The 12,172-nt window shown below is 42.4% G+C and overlaps 1 protein-coding gene across 2 annotated transcripts in view; it reads left to right on the plus strand.

Moving 5' to 3' along the window:
* The first annotated feature begins 960 nt into the window (after positions 1-960).
* The window catches only part of B3GNTL1 (UDP-GlcNAc:betaGal beta-1,3-N-acetylglucosaminyltransferase like 1), a 1,507,642-nt gene continuing 1,496,430 nt past the window's right edge, over positions 961-12,172 (plus strand). For both annotated transcript variants that reach the window (XM_053710298.1, XM_053710307.1), the window contains exon 1: positions 961-1,011. The gene's annotated coding sequence lies outside the window, so the exon portion shown is untranslated. The remainder of the gene's footprint in view (positions 1,012-12,172) is intronic.

A 12,172-nucleotide genomic window follows, 5' to 3' on the forward strand; every position in this document is an offset into this window, starting at 1 on the left:
CAAAAAAATAATAATAATTGAAGTGAACTTAAAAGCATCTTTAAATGACAAGTGGTGTCTGAATAGCAGAAGTAGTACCATGTCCCTTTAATGGTAGATTCCATGAAATTACAAGGTTCAGCAGTAATATGTCCGCAATATATATATATATATATATATATATATATAGACATGAAAAGACAAAACATATGCACATATACAGGTACATATATTTATAAACATATATATATATATATATATATATATATATATAGATAGATATATATATATATATATATATAGATATATATAAATATATAGAAAAGATAAAACATATATACATATTATATACTGGTACATATATTTACTCACACATCTATCTATCTATATATATATATATCTATAGATATAAATATATAGATATGAAAAGATAAAACATATATACATATTATATACTGGTACATATATTTACACACACATCTATATATATCTATAGATATAAATATATATGAAAAGATAAAACATATATACATATTATATACTGGTACATATATTTACACACACATCTATATATATCTATAGATATAAATATATATGAAAAGATAAAACATATATACATATTATATACTGGTACATATATTTACACACACATCTATATATATCTATAGATATAAATATATATGAAAAGATAAAACATATATACATATTATATACTGGTACATATATTTACACACACATCTATATATATCTATAGATATAAATATATATGAAAAGATAAAACATATACACATATTATATACTGGTACATAAATTTACACACACGGTCACTTTAGTACTCGGGAGCGCGCGGTGCCAGCACTGCAAGAATTACAGCTCAAAGAACACGTCAATGAACATGCGTTATCTGTAACAAGCAGCGCTTCCAGCCAATCAGCGGGAAGAATGCAGCCAATCAGCTATTGTCGTTTACCGGATATTTTGTTGTCCTGCAGGGGGCGGAACCCACGTGTACCAGACTGGTGTCACTCACAGGTGTGAGGGGGAGTGTGACACTGGGGGACAATGTGTGCGGGTCTAAATGCTATCAGATATTAATTACAGTGCATGTCACACGGCACGAGTGGGTGTAACAGGGTATATGACACGTGACAGTATTTGCCATGCTAATAATGTGATAGTGGGTCACCATATATGTGTCACTGAGACAAAAAGCAACAGTAATGGAGTGTGGGACCCTGAATGATTGTATATGACACGGTGTGTGACCCTGAATGATTGTATATGACACTGTGTGTGACCCTGAATGATTCTATATGACACTGTGTGTGACCCTGAATGATTGTATATGACACTGTGTGTGACCCTGAATGATTGTATATGACACTGTGTGTGACCCTGAATGATTGTATATGACACTGTGTGTGAGTGTGGGACCGTGAATGATTGTATATGACACTGTGTGTGAGTGTGGGACCGTGAATGATTGTATATGACACTGTGTGTGAGTGTGGGACCGTGAATGATTGTATATGACACTGTGTGTGAGTGTGGGACCCTGTATGATTGTATATGACACTGTGTCTGACCCTGAATGATTGTATATGACACTGTGTGTGAGTGTGGGACCGTGAATGATTGTATATGACACTGTGTGTGACCCTGAATGATTGTATATGACACTGTGTGTGAGTGTGGGACCCTGAATGATTGTATATGACACTGTGTCTGACCCTGAATGATTGTATATGACACTGTGTGTGAGTGTGGGACCGTGAATGATTGTATATGACACTGTGTCTGACCCTGAATGATTGTATATGACACTGTGTGTGACCCTGAATGATTGTATATGACACTGTGTGTGACCGTGAATGATTGTATATGACACTGTGTCTGACCCTGAATGATTGTATATGACACGGTGTGTGACCCTGAATGATTGTATATGACACTGTGTGTGAGTGTGGGACCCTGAATGATTGTATATGACACTGTGTGTGAGTGTGGGACCCTGAATGATTGTATATGACACTGTGTGTGAGTGTGGGACCGTGAATGATTGTATGTGACACTGTGTGTGAGTGTGGGACCCTGAATGATTGTATATGACACTGTGTGTGAGTGTGGGACCGTGAATGATTGTATATGACACTGTGTGTGAGTGTGGGACCGTGAATGATTGTATATGACACTGTGTGTGAGTGTGGGACCGTGAATGATTGTATATGACACTGTGTGTGAGTGTGGGACCGTGAATGATTATATATGACACTGTGTGTGGGACCCTGAATGATTGTATATGACACTGTGTGTGACCCTGAATGATTGTATATGACACTGTGTGTGAGTGTGGGACCCTGAATGATTGTATATGACACTGTGTGGGACTGTGAATGATTGTATATGACACTGTGTGTGACCCTGAATGATTGTATATGACACTGTGTGTGACCGTGAATGATTGTATATGACACTGTGTGTGAGTGTGGGACCCTGAATGATTGTATATGACACTGTGTGTGAGTGTGGGACCCTGAATGATTGTATATGACACTGTGTGTGAGTGTGGGACCCTGAATGATTGTATATGACACTGTGTGTGACCCTGAATGATTGTATATGACACTGTGTGTGACCGTGAATGATTGTATATGACACTGTGTGTGAGTGTGGGACCCTGAATGATTGTATATGACACTGTGTGTGAGTGTGGGACCCTGAATGATTGTATATGACACTGTGTGTGTGTGACCGTGAATTATTGTATATGACACTGTGTGTGTGTGTGTGACCCTGAATGATTGTATATGACACTGTGTGTGAGTGTGTGACCGTGAATGATTGTATATGACACTGTGTGTGAGTGTGTGACCGTGAATGATTGTATATGACACTGTGTGTGAGTGTGTGACCGTGAATGATTGTATATGACACTGTGCGTGAGTGTGTGACCGTGAATGATTGTATATGACACTGTGTGTGAGTGTGTGACCGTGAATGATTGTATATGACACTGTGCGTGAGTGTGTGACCGTGAATGATTGTATATGACACTGTGTGTGAGTGTGTGACCGTGAATGATTGTATATGACACTGTGTGTGAGTGTGTGACCGTGAATGATTGTATATGACACTGTGTGTGAGTGTGTGACCGTGAATGATTGTATATGACACTGTGTGTGAGTGTGTGACCGTGAATGATTGTATATGACACTGTGTGTGAGTGTGTGACCGTGAATGATTGTATATGACACTGTGTGTGAGTGTGTGACCGTGAATGATTGTATATGACACTGTGTGTGAGTGTGTGACCGTGAATGATTGTATATGACACTGTGTGTGAGTGTGTGACCGTGAATGATTGTATATGACACTGTGTGTGAGTGTGTGACCGTGAATGATTGTATATGACACTGTGCGTGATTGTGGGACCGTGAATGATTGTATATGGCACTGTGTGTGAGTGTGGGACCCTGAATGATTGTATATGACACTGTGTGTGTGGGACAATGAATGATTGTATATGACACTGTGTGTGTGGGACCCTGAATGATTGTATATGACACTGTGTGTGTGTGTGGGACCCTGAATGATTGTATATGACACTGTGTGTGAGTGTGGGACCCTGAATGATTGTATATAACACCGTGTGTGAGTGTGGGACCGTGAATGATTGTATATGACACAGTGTGTGAGTGTGGGACCGTGAATGATTGTATATGGCACTGTGTGGGACCCTGAATGATTGTATATGACACTGTGTGTGGGACCCTGAATGATTGTATATGACACTGTGTGGGACCGTGAATGATTGTATATGACACTGTGTGTGAGTGTGGGACCCTGAATGATTGTATATGACACTGTGTGTGGGACCCTGAATGATTGTATATGACACTGTGTGGGACCGTGAATGATTGTATATGACACTGTGTGTGAGTGTGGGACCCTGAATTATTGTATATGACACTGTGTGTGTGTGTGGGACCCTGAATGATTGTATATGACACTGTGTGTGAGTGTGGGACCCTGAATGATTGTATATGACACTGTGTGTGTGTGACCGTGAATGATTGTATATGACACTGTGTGAGTGTGTGGGACCCTGAATGATTGTATATGACACTGTGTGGGACCGTGAATGATTGTATATGACACTGTGTGTGAGTGTGGGACCCTGAATGATTGTATATGACACTGTGTGTGAGTGTGGGACCCTGAATGATTGTATATGACACTGTGTGTGAGTGTGGGACCCTGAATGATTGTATATGACACTGTGTGTGTGTGTGGGACCGTGAATGATTGTATATGACACTGTGTGTGTGTGACCGTGAATGATTGTATATGACACTGTGTGTGAGTGTGGACCCTGAATGATTGTATATGACACTGTGTGAGTGTGTGGGACCCTGAATGATTGTATATGACACTGTGTGTGAGTGTGGGACTGTGAATGATTGTATATGACTCTGTGTGTGACCGTGAATGATTGTATATGACACTGTGTGTGAGTGTGGGACCCTGAATGATTGTATATGACGCTGTGTGTGAGTGTGGGACCCTGAATGATTGTATATGACACTGTCTGTGTGACCGTGAATTATTGTATATGACACTGTGTGTGTGTGTGGGACCCTGAATGATTGTATATGACACTGTGTGTGAGTGTGTGACCGTGAATGATTGTATATGACACTGTGTGTGAGTGTGTGACCGTGAATGATTGTATATGACACTGTGTGTGTGTGTGGGACCCTGAATGATTGTATATGACACTGTGTGTGTGTGTGGGACCCTGAATGATTGTATATGACACTGTGTGTGAGTGTGGGACCCTGAATGATTGTATATGACACTGTGTGTGTGTGTGGGACCCTGAATGATTGTATATGACACTGTGTGTGTGTGTGGGACCCTGAATGATTGTATATGACACTGTGTGTGTGTGTGGGACCCTGAATGATTGTATATGACACTGTGTGTGAGTGTGGGACCCTGAATGATTGTATATGACACTGTGTGTGTGTGTGGGACCCTGAATGATTGTATATGACACTGTGTGTGAGTGTGGGACCCTGAATGATTGTATATAACACCGTGTGTGAGTGTGGGACCGTGAATGATTGTATATGACACAGTGTGTGAGTGTGGGACCGTGAATGATTGTATATGGCACTGTGTGCGACCCTGAATGATTGTATATGACACTGTGTGTGGGACCCTGAATGATTGTATATGACACTGTGTGGGACCGTGAATGATTGTATATGACACTGTGTGTGTGTGTGTGGGACCCTGAATGATTGTATATGACACTGTGTGTGACCGTGAATGATTGTATATGACACTGTGTGTGAGTGTGGACCCTGAATGATTGTATATGACACTGTGTGAGTGTGTGGGACCCTGAATGATTGTATATGACACTGTGTGTGAGTGTGGGACTGTGAATGATTGTATATGACACTGTGTGTGAGTGTGGGACCCTGAATGATTGTATATGACACTGTGTGTGACCGTGAATGATTGTATATGACACTGTGTGTGAGTGTGGGACCCTGAATGATTGTATATGACGCTGTGTGTGAGTGTGGGACCCTGAATGATTGTATATGACACTGTGTGTGAGTGTGGGACCCTGAATGATTGTATATGACACTGTGTGGGACCCTGAATGATTGTATATGACACTGTGTGTGTGTGTGTGGGACCCTGAATGATTGTATATGACACTGTGTGTGTGTGACCGTGAATGATTGTATATGACACTGTGTGTGAGTGTGGACCCTGAATGATTGTATATGACACTGTGTGTGAGTGTGGGACCCTGAATGATTGTATATGACACTGTGTGTGTGTGTGTGTGGGACCCTGAATGATTGTATATGACACTGTGTGTGTGTGACTGTGAATGATTGTATATGACACTGTGTGTGAGTGTGGACCCTGAATGATTGTATATGACACTGTGTGAGTGTGTGGGACCCTGAATGATTGTATATGACACTGTGTGTGAGTGTGGGACTGTGAATGATTGTATATGACACTGTGTGTGAGTGTGGGACCCTGAATGATTGTATATGACACTGTGTGTGACCGTGAATGATTGTATATGACACTGTGTGTGAGTGTGGGACCCTGAATGATTGTATATGACGCTGTGTGTGAGTGTGGGACCCTGAATGATTGTATATGACACTGTGTGTGTGACCGTGAATTATTGTATATGACACTGTGTGTGTGTGTGGGACCCTGAATGATTGTATATGACACTGTGTGTGACCGTGAATGATTGTATATGACACTGTGTGTGACCGTGAATGATTGTATATGACACTGTGTGTGTGTGGGACCCTGAATTATTGTATATGACACTGTGTGTGTGTGTGGGACCCTGAATGATTGTATATGACACTGTGTGTGAGTGTGGGACCCTGAATGATTGTATATGACACTGTGTGTGTGTGTGGGACCCTGAATGATTGTATATGACACTGTGTGTGAGTGTGGGACCCTGAATGATTGTATATGACACTGTGTGTGTGTGTGGGACCCTGAATGATTGTATATGACACTGTGTGTGAGTGTGGGACCCTGAATGATTGTATATAACACCGTGTGTGAGTGTGGGACCGTGAATGATTGTATATGACACAGTGTGTGAGTGTGGGACCGTGAATGATTGTATATGGCACTGTGTGGGACCCTGAATGATTGTATATGACACTGTGTGTGGGACTCTGAATGATTGTATATGACACTGTGTGGGACCGTGAATGATTGTATATGACACTGTGTGTGAGTGTGGGACCCTGAATGATTGTATATGACACTGTGTGTGAGTGTGGGACCCTGAATGATTGTATATGACACTGTGTGTGAGTGTGGGACCCTGAATGATTGTATATGACATTGTGTGTGTGTTTGTGTGGGACCCTGAATGATTGTATATGACACTGTGTGTGTGTGACCGTGAATGATTGTATATGACACTGTGTGTGAGTGTGGACCCTGAATGATTGTATATGACACTGTGTGAGTGTGTGGGATCCTGAATGATTGTATATGACACTGTGTGGGACCGTGAATGATTGTATATGACACTGTGTGTGAGTGTGGGACCCTGAATGATTGTATATGACACTGTGTGTGAGTGTGGGACCCTGAATGATTGTATATGACACTGTGTGTGTGTGTGGGACCCTGAATGATTGTATATGACACTGTGTGTGAGTGTGGGACCCTGAATGATTGTATATGACACTGTGTGTGTGTGTGGGACCCTGAATGATTGTATATGACACTGTGTGTGTGTGACCGTGAATGATTGTATATGACACTGTGTGTGAGTGTGGATCCTGAATGATTGTATATGACACTGTGTGAGTGTGTGGGACCCTGAATGATTGTATATGACACTGTGTGTGAGTGTGGGACCCTGAATGATTGTATATGACACTGTGTGGGACCCTGAATGATTGTATATGACACTGTGTGTGAGTGTGGGACCGTGAATGATTGTATATGACACTGTGTGTGAGTGTGGGACCCTGAATGATTGTATATGACACTGTGTGTGAGTGTGGGACCGTGAATGATTGTATATGACACTGTGTGTGAGTGTGGGACCGTGAATGATTGTATATGGCACTGTGTGAGACCGTGAAAGATTGTATATGAAACTGTGTGTGTGGGACCATGCCTGATTGTATATGACACTGTGTGAGTGTGTGGGACCGTGAATGATTGTATATGACACTGTGTGTGTGTGACCATGCCTGATTGTATATGACACTGTGTGAGTGTGGGACTGTGAATGATTGTATATGGCACTGTGTGAGTGTGTGGGACTTTGAATGATTGTATATGACACTGTGTGGGGCCGTGAATGATTGTATATGACACTGTGTGAGTGTGTGGGACCGTGAATGATTGTATATGACACTGTGTGTGTGGGACCATGCCTGATTGTATATGACACTGTGTGTGAGTGTGGGACTGTGAATGATTGTATATGGCACTGTGTGGGACTGTGAATGATTGTATATGGCACTGTGTGGGACCGTGAATGATTGTATATGACACTGTGTGTGAGTGTGGGACCCTGAATGATTGTATATGACACTGTGTGTGACCGTGAATGATTGTATATGGCACTGTGTGGGACCCTGAATGATTGTATATGACACTGTGTGTGAGTGTGGGACCATGCCTGATTGTATATGGCACTGTGTGTGAGTGTGGGACTGTGAATGATTGTATATGACACTGTGTGTGAGTGTGGGACCGTGAATGATTGTATATGACACTGTGTGTGAGTGTGGGACCGTGAATGATTGTATATGACACTGTGTGTGAGTGTGGGACCGTGAATGATTGTATATGACACTGTGTGTGAGTGTGGGACCGTGAATGATTGTATATGACACTGTGTGTGTGACCGTGAATGATTGTATATGACACTGTGTGTGTGACCGTGAATGATTGTATATGACATTGTGTGTGAGTGTGGGACCGTGAATGATTGTATATGACACTGTGTGTGTGACCATGCCTGATTGATTTTATATCACACTATGTGTGAGTGTGGGACCGTGAATGATTGTATATAACACTGTGTGTGAGTGTGGGACAGTGAATGATTGTATATGACACTGTGTGTGTGACCATGCCTGATTGATTTTATATCACACTATGTGTGAGTGTGGGACCGTGAATGATTGTATATGACACTGTGTGTGAGTGTGGGACTGTGAATGATTGTATATGGCACTGTGTGGACTGTGAATGATTGTATATGACACTGTGTGTGAGTGTGGGACTGTGAATGATTGTATATGGCACTGTGTGTGAGTGTGGGACCCTGAATGATTGTATATGACACTGTGTGTGAGTGTGGGACCGTGAATGATTGTATATGACACTGTGTGTGAGTGTGGGACCGTGAATGATTGTATATGGCACTGTGTGAGACCGTGAATGATTGTATATGAAACTGTGTGTGTGGGACCATGCCTGATTGTATATGACACTGTGTGAGTGTGTGGGACCGTGAATGATTGTATATGACACTGTGTGTGTGTGACCATGCCTGATTGTATATGACACTGTGTGAGTGTGGGACTGTGAATGATTGTATATGGCACTGTGTGAGTGTGTGGGACTTTGAATGATTGTATATGACACTGTGTGGGGCCGTGAATGATTGTATATGACACTGTGTGAGTGTGTGGGACCGTGAATGATTGTATATGACACTGTGTGTGTGTGGGACCATGCCTGATTGTATATGACACTGTGTGTGAGTGTGGGACTGTGAATGATTGTATATGGCACTGTGTGGGACTGTGAATGATTGTATATGGCACTGTGTGGGACCGTGAATGATTGTATATGACACTGTGTGTGAGTGTGGGACCCTGAATGATTGTATATGACACTGTGTGTGAGTGTGGGACCCTGAATGATTGTATATGACACTGTGTGTGACCGTGAATGATTGTATATGGCACTGTGTGGGACCCTGAATGATTGTATATGATACTGTGTGTGTGTGTGTGGGACCATGCCTGATTGTATATGACACTGTGTGTGAGTGTGGGACTGTGAATGATTGTATATGACACTGTGTGTGAGTGTGGGACCGTGAATGATTGTATATGACACTGTGTGTGAGTGTGGGACCGTGAATGATTGTATATGACACTGTGTGTGAGTGTGGGACCGTGAATGATTGTATATGACACTGTGTGTGTGACCGTGAATGATTGTATATGACACTGTGTGTGTGACCGTGAATGATTGTATATGACATTGTGTGTGAGTGTGGGACCGTGAATGATTGTATATGACACTGTGTGTGTGACCATGCCTGATTGATTTTATATCACACTATGTGTGAGTGTGGGACCGTGAATGATTGTATATAACACTGTGTGTGAGTGTGGGACAGTGAATGATTGTATATGACACTGTGTGTGTGGGACCATGCCTGATTGTATATGACACTGTGTGTGTGTGGGACTGTGAATGATTGTATATGGCACTGTGTGGACTGTGAATGATTGTATATGACACTGTGTGTGAGTGTGGGACTGTGAATGATTGTATATGGCACTGTGTGGGACCGTGAATGATTGTATATGGCACTGTGTGGGACCCTGAATGATTGTATATGACACTGTGTGTGGGACTCTGAATGATTGTATATGACACTGTGTGCGGGTGTGGGACCGTGAATGATTGTATATGACACTGTGTGTGAGTGTGGGACTGTGAATGATTGTATATGGCACAGTGTGGGACCGTGAATGATTGTATATGACACTGTGTGGGGTCGTGAATGATTGTATATGACACTGTGTGTGAGTGTGGGACCCTGAATGATTGTATATGACACTGTGTGTGAGTGTGGGACCGTGAATGATTGTATATGGCACTGTGTGGGACCCTGAATGATTGTATATGACACTGTGTGTGGGACCCTGAATGATTGCATATGACACTATGTGCGGTTGTGGGACCGTGAATTATTGTATATGACACTGTTTGGGACCCTGAATGATTGTATATGACACTGTGTGTGGGACCCTGAATGATTGTATATGACACAGTCACTGTGTGTGGGACCCTGTATGATTGTATATGACACTGTGTGTGGGACTCTGAATAATTGTATATGACACTGTGTGTGGGACCGTGAATAATTGTATATGACAGTGTATGTGAGTGTGGGACCGTGAATGATTGTATATGACACTGTGTGTGGGACTATGAATGATTGTATTTGACACAGTCACTGTGTGTGGGACCCTGAATGATTGTATATGACACTGTGTATGGGACCCTGAATGATTGTATATGACACTGTGTGTGGGACTATGAATGATTGTATTTGACACAGTCACTGTGTGTGGGACCGTGAATGATTGTATATGACACTGTGTGCGGGTGTGGGACCGTGAATGATTGTATATGACACTGTGTGCGGGTGTGGGACTGTGAATGATTGTATATGGCACTGTGTGGGACCATGAATGATTGTATATGACACTGTGTGGGGCCGTGAATGATTGTATATGACACTGTGTGTGAGTGTGGGACCCTGAATGATTGTATATGACACTGTGTGTGGGACCCTGAATGATTGTATATGACACAGTCACTGTGTGTGGGACCCTGTATGATTGTATATGACACTGTGTGTGGGACCCTGAATGATTGTATATGACACTGTGTGTGGGACTCTGAATAATTGTATATGACACTGTGTGTGGGACCCTGAATGATTGTATATGACACTGTGTGAGTGTGTGGGACCCTGAATGATTGTATATGACACTGTGTGTGAGTGTGGGACTGTGAATGATTGTATATGACACTGTGTGGGACCCTGAATGATTGTATATGACACTGTGTGTGAGTGTGGGACTGTGAATGATTGTATATGACACTGTGTGTGAGTGTGGGACCCTGAATGATTGTATATGACACTGTGTGGGACCCTGAATGATTGTATATGACACTGTGTGTGAGTGTGGGACTGTGAATGATTGTATATGACACTGTGTGGGACCCTGAATGATTGTATATGACACTGTGTGTGAGTGTGGGACCGTGAATGATTGTATATGACACTGTGTGTGAGTGTGGGACCGTGAATGATTGTATATGGCACTGTGTGAGACCGTGAATGATTGTATATGAAACTGTGTGTGTGGGACCATGCCTGATTGTATATGACACTGTGTGAGTGTGTGGGACCGTGAATGATTGTATATGACACTGTGTGTGTGTGACCATGCCTGATTGTATATGACACTGTGTGTGAGTGTGGGACTGTGAATGATTGTATATGGCACTGTGTGAGTGTGTGGGACTGTGAATGATTGTATATGACACTGTGTGGGGCCGTGAATGATTGTATATGACACTGTGTGAGTGTGTGGGACCGTGAATGATTATATATAATACTGCGTGTGTGGGACCATGCCTGATTGTATATGACACTGTGTGTGAGTGTGGGACTGTGAATGATTGTATATGACACTGTGTGTGAGTGTGAATGATTGTATATGGCACTGTGTGGGACTGTGAATGATTGTATATGGCACTGTGTGGGACCGTGAATGATTGTATATGACACTGTGTGTGAGTGTGGGACCCTGAATGATTGTATATGACACTGTGT

This window comes from Bombina bombina, chromosome 1, assembly GCF_027579735.1.
Source record: "Bombina bombina isolate aBomBom1 chromosome 1, aBomBom1.pri, whole genome shotgun sequence".
NCBI classification, from domain to species: domain Eukaryota; kingdom Metazoa; phylum Chordata; class Amphibia; order Anura; family Bombinatoridae; genus Bombina; species Bombina bombina.